Here is a 6,847-nt window from a genome sequence, read left to right as displayed (position 1 = left end):
TTACATTTCTCGACATCTCGCCGCGCTGAAATGAGGTCACGCTGAATGAACTCACCATTCAGCTTTCCAGGTCTTAGGTAAACATATACAGCACGAGAATGCCCGCAGGCTTTCCAACACAGAAAAACAACATCCCACTTTATAGAGTAGCAAAAGCAGCAACATCAAGTGATGGTAAATGCCTTCTATTCACTGTACTGTCTTTTGTATTATCAGTCTCCACACTCAAATAATCTTCATTCGATACTTATTGCACAATCCTTCACACTCTCATATCACTGAAGCAAATAAATGATCTGATTAAACCATTCAAATATGAACTAGATTACTCTACTTAGCTAAGCCATTGAAATATGAACTGTTCTACTTGTGTTCATCAAACTAAACTATTGATATGTTAACTGTTTACTAGTGTTTACCTGATTAAGCCCAAGAAATACTTCCTATATCATTATGGAAGCTGGTTTTCACTGAATAAGAAAATAAATATGCTTTTGCAAATCACAGTTAGGATGTGAAAGTCAAAATTAAGACTAAGTTATGTTTCTTAGATGAAAAGCCATAAATGTAAAAAGTCAAAAGAGATGAAACGTCGGAATTTAGTCAGTTCACCTTTCATAATTATATGTCGTAATGTTGACCTTTGTCAGTTGTCAGTAATTTTATGTGATAATTGAGATTTATCATTGATAGAATTTATAATTTGACCTATTTATGCCATTAGTATGACTCCGTATCGAATAATTTAGACTTTTTATATCATAATTGGTTTTTCATACAACAGTTTCAACTTTCAAACCCTCAACTATGATTTAGTCCCTCATAATTTCCTTTTTTGTCATATTTGACCTTTTATCATATGTGACCCTGGACCACAAAACCAGTCTTAAGTCACTGGGGTATATTTGTAGCAATAGCCAAAAATACATTGTATGGGTCAAAATTATTGATTTTTCTTTTATGGCAAAAATCATTAGGATATTAAGTAAAGATCATGGTCCATGAAGATTTTTTGTAAAATTCCTACTGTAAATTAATCAAAATGTAATTTTTGATTAGTAATATGCATTGTTAAGAACTTAATTTGGACAACTTTAAAGGTGATTTTCTCAGTATTTTGATTTTTTTGCACCCTCAGATTCCAGATTTTCAAATAGATGTAGGCTAATAGGTCCAAATATTGTCCTATCACAACAAACCATACATCAATAGAAAGCTTATTTAATGATCTTTAATAGTATGTATACATCTCAGTTTTGTAAAATTTAACCTTATGACTGGTTTTGTGGTCCAGGGTCACATATAGTAATTTATAATTATGACTTTTATCTCATAATTGACTTTTAATCTTATAATTTTAATGATAAAATTGACGAAATTTTATGTTCATATAATTTTTGTACTTTTATGTCATAATTAATAATTATGCACTGTAAAAAATAAATAAAATAAAAATCCACAGAAAAATGTAAAAAGGTACTGGTGATTTTATTTACATTAAACCACAGTGCAATTTGTACTTTCTGTGTCAACATTGACATTTATCACTGACATAAGTTATAGATTCAACTGTTCATGCCATAATATTGACTCTGTACCTAATAATTTTGACTTTTTATGTCATAATTGGCTTTTTATATAAGAATTTCCACTTTCAGTCTCATAACTGACTTAATACCTCATAATTTCACATTTTATGTTATATTTGAGCTTTTATCTTATAGTAATTTATAATTATGACTTTTTATCTTAACTTTTATCTAAAAAATGTTTACTCTTACAATTTTGCATCTCATAACTATGACTTTTTACCTCGTAAATTTACAGAAAATTCACAGAAAAATGGAAAAAGGTACCTATAATTTTCGGACAGGACATAATCTGTTAATTTTACACTAAAACACAATGCACTTTTGACCTTCTATGTAATAATTGAGATTTATCATTGGTATAATTTATAATTTTTAACTATTTGCCATAATTATGACTACATTTTGGCTTTTTATACAACGCTTTCAACTTTCAATCTCATAACTATGACTTAGTACCTCATAATTTCCCATTTTTATGTTATATTTGAATTTGATCTTACAGTAAGTTTATAATCATGACATAAATATGACAATCATTATCTCATAATCTACTTTTTTATCTTTTCATTTCGACTTTATCTTACATCTTTTTGATTTGCATCTCATAACTATGAATTTTTATCTAGTAAGTTTGACTTTGATGTCATAATTATGCACTGTAAAATACAACAACAAAAAAGACAGAAAAAATTAAAAAGGGTCATTTTCTGCTAAAACATAATCTGTTAATTTTACACTAAAATCATAGTGTATATTTATCATTGATAGAATGTACAATTTTACAATTACAATTTTGACTTTATTTTGACATAATTATGATTTGCATCTTAGAACTATGAATTTTTATCTCGTAAGTTTGACTATTATTTCAGAATTATGCACTGTAAAAAAAATTAAAAAAATAAAACATAAATCAACAGAAAAATAGAAAAAGGTACTGGTAATTTTCTGCCAGGACATAATCTGATTCATCATTTATATAATTTATAATTTCAAGTATTTATGCTAGAAATATCTACCAATTTAGACTGATAGATTAGATTTGCTTTTATAACAATTTCAACCTTCTATCTCATAATTATACCTCATAATTTCATTTTATGTCATATTTGACCTTTTATAGTAATTTCTAACATAAATATGACAATCATCTCATAATTTACCTTTTATCTTATAATTTTGACTTTATCTCAGTTTTGACATCATTTTGATTTGCATCTCATAACTATGATTTTTTTATCTCATAAGTTTGACTTTGCACTTCATACTTTCTATGTAATAAGATTTATCATTGATATAATTTATAATTTCCACTATTTATGCAATAATTATGACTCTATCTAACGATTTGTACTTTTTTACTTTGTTATATTTGGCTTTTTATATAACAATTTCAACTTTCAATCTCATAACTATGACATTGTTATGAGATGCAACTCAAAATGATCTCAAAGTCAAAACTGTAGACTAAATCAAAAAGATAAAATAAAAAGTCAGTTATGAAATAATGATTATGTCATATTTATGTCATAATTATTCATTACTATAAGATAAAAGGTCAAATATGAAAAAAAATGAAATTATGCGGTACTATGTCATAATTATGAGATTGAAAGTTGAAATTGTTATATAAAAAGCCAATTATGACATAAAAAGTCTAAATGATTAGATACAGAAACATAATCTATTGCATAAATAGTTTAAATTATACATTATATTAATGATAAATCTCAATTATTACATAGAAAGCGATAAGTGCATTGTGTTTTAATGTAAATTTAACAGATTATGTTGTGGCAGAAAATTACGAGTAGCTTTTTTCATGTTTCTGTCTTTTTTGTTTACAGTGCATAATTATGACATAAAAGTCAAACTTATGAGATAAAAATTCAGTTATGAGATGCAAATCAAAATGAAAAAATATGTAAGATAAAGTCAAAATTATAAGATAAAAAGTCTATTATGAGATAATTATTTATGTCATAATTATAAACTACTATAAGATAAAAGGTCAAATATGACAAAAACATTGAAATTATGAGGTACTAAATTATGAAATCAGATTAAAAGTTGAAATTGTTATATAAAAAGCCAATTATTACATAAAAAGTATACATTATTAGATACAGAGTCATAATTATGGCACACATAGTTAAAATTATAAATGATAACAAATGATAAATCTCAATTATTACATAGAAAGTAACAACACATTGTGTTTTAATATAAATTTAACAGATTATGTCCTAGCAGAAAATTACCAGTACTTTTTTTTACATTTTCTGTTGATTGTTTTTTTACAGTGCATAATTATGACATAAAAGTCAAACGTATGAGATAAAAATTCAGTTATGAGATGCAAATCAAAATGATGCCAAAGTCAAAAAATATGTAAGATAAAGTCAAAATTATAAGATAAAAAGTATATTGTGAGATAATGGTTTGTCATAATTATAAACTGTAAGATAAAAGGTCAAATATGACAAAAAAAATAATTATGAGGTACTAAATTATAAAATCATATTAAAAGTTAAAACATTTTATATAAAAAGTAAATATGTCATAATTATGCACTGTAAAAAATAAAAAATCAACAGAAAAAAAAAAAAAATGAAAAAGGTACTGGTAATTTTCTGCCAGGACATAACCTCTTACGTTAAACTATTTATGCCATAATTATGACTCTGTATCTATTTTTTTTTACCTTTATTGTCATAATTTCGACTTTTATGATAATCAATTTATGTTATAATTATGACTTACCGTCGTTGAAATATTAAAAATCTGACAAGCGTTTATCTAAACCATCGGAAAAATGTTTTATACGTGTTTGAATGACATTGTTTTTTATTTATTAAATAAACATCATGTGGCTGTTTTCAAAACCAAAACAACAATGACGTACTTGTCAGTCCACTTCTGCTTTTTTTTATTATTATTATTATTTAACTTACATAATTTCTTAGAAATAGAAAAGAAGAAGAATGAGGGAAAAAAAAGGAAAATTCCTGTACGTTATAAAAAGTCTTAACAGTTGGAATAAAAAAAATCGTGGTTGAGTTTCAAAACTTACCGAGCTGCCTAGCTAGGTGCAGTTCTTGACCGCGGTAAAGTTAGTTTGATGTTTGACATTCATTAGACATTCGGTTTCATAGCAATTAAACTGTTTGCGCCTGTTATGTTTTTAGCTCAAATTTAGTCAGATGGACATAAATATATGTCCTTTATGTTGCACAAGGCTTAACTTCTAAAAAAAAATTAAAAAAAAAATTAACCATCTGAATTAATTAAACAATTAAACTACATGACATTATACTATAAAACCAATACTAAAATGTTCAGAAAAACATCCATGTCAATGCACAAGACTCCGTTTTTGGAATGAGCACTTTATGGGTTTTATAATAATTTTACAACTTTGAATGTATGAAATAATATAAATTCATTAAACAACAGCACCTTTTGAGATAAAGGTATCAAAACAACTGTAAAAATCTCTAAATATTATCCCCTTTCATGCACAAGGCTTGTTTTTTCATCATATATAACCATCATATATTACCTTTTGTAACAGTGAACTTAAAATATATTTTGAAACCCTTCCTAATATAAGATAAGAAAATAACAAGCTTATAAAACAATACAAATTGTAAACCTTTTTTTGTAAACCGAAATCATGCAACTGCCTTAATACTATAGAGCAAGGGTCACCAAACTTGATCCTGGAGGGCCGGTGTCCTGCAGAGTTTAGCTCCAACTTGCCTCAAGACAGCTGCCTGGAAGTTTCAAGTATACCTATTAAGACCTTGATAAGCTGGTTCAGGTGTGTTTGATGAGGGTTGGAGCTAAACTCTGTAGGGACACAGGCCCTCCAGGACCGAGTGTGGTGACCCCTGCTATAGAGCAATTTGTTCATTTTTAATTTGTTATATTATTTTGATATTCAGTTCTTTTATTTTTATCTTTGTCAATATAGAAAAATACTAATGGCATATTATAACAAATTTTCCCTGTGTATCTAAAGGAATAATAATTTCCTTATTTTGATACCTTTATCTCCTTTAAGTTGGCACAGTACATTTAAACATATCAAAAATACAGATTCAGTACTGTATATAAAAACAATAAAGGATTATTCTGAAAAAAACAAGCCTTGTGCATGAAAGGGGATAATATTTAGAGAGTGTTACAGTTGATTTGATACCTTTATCTCAAACGGTGTCAGAATTTAATGAATTTAAGTGGGTAACGTAAATTAAACATCAAAAATACAGATTCAGTACTGTATATAAAAACAATAAAGGATTATTCTGAAAAAACAAGCCTTGTGCATGAAAGGGGATAATATTTAGAGATTTTTACAGTTGATTTGATACGTTTATCTCAAACCGTGTCAGAGTTTAATGAATTTAAGTGGGCACAGTATGTTAAACATCAAAAATACAGATTCAGTACTGTATATGAAAACAATAAAGGATTATTCTGAAAAAACAAGCCTTGTGCATGAAAGGGGATAATATATAGAGATTTTTACAGTTGATTTGATTCCTTTATCTCAAACTGTGTCAGAGTTTAATGAATTTAAGTGGGTACTGAATATTAAACATCAAAAATACAGATTCAGTACTGTATATAAAAACAATAAAGGATTATTCTGAAAAAACAAGCCTTGTGCATGAAAGGGGATAATATTTAGAGATTTTTACAGTTGTTTTGATACCTTTATCTCAAAAGGTGCTGTTGTTTAATGAATTTATATTATTTCATACATTAAAAGTTGTAAAATTATTATAAAACCCATAAAGTGCTCATTCCAAAAACGGAGTCTTGTGCATTGACATGGATGTTTTTCTGAACATTTTAGTATTGGTTTTATAGTATAATGTCATGTAGTTTAATTGTTTAATTAATTTAGATGATTAATTTATTATTATTTTTTTATTTTAGAAATTAAGCCTTGTGCAACATAAAGGAAATATATTTATGTCCATCTGACTAAATTTGAGCTAAAAACATAACAGGCGCAAACAGTTTAATTGCTATGAAACCGAGTGTCTAATGAATGTCAAACATCAAACTAACTTTACCGCAGTGAATTACCGGGCATCACTGCGCGTCCAGCGTTCCTGGGTGGCAAAAGTGTGCGGTCTAGATAGTCAGCACTGTGTTTGGAGACACAGACTATGTAGTTGGTTAGAATGGGACGGCACAGCGACTCTCAAACTCCGCACACTTCCTGTTCTCGCTCAGTTCCA

The sequence above is a fragment of the Garra rufa genome, chromosome 1, assembly GCF_049309525.1.
Source record: "Garra rufa chromosome 1, GarRuf1.0, whole genome shotgun sequence".
Classification (NCBI taxonomy): Eukaryota; Metazoa; Chordata; class Actinopteri; order Cypriniformes; family Cyprinidae; genus Garra; species Garra rufa.
This window is presented reverse-complemented; position numbering follows the sequence as displayed.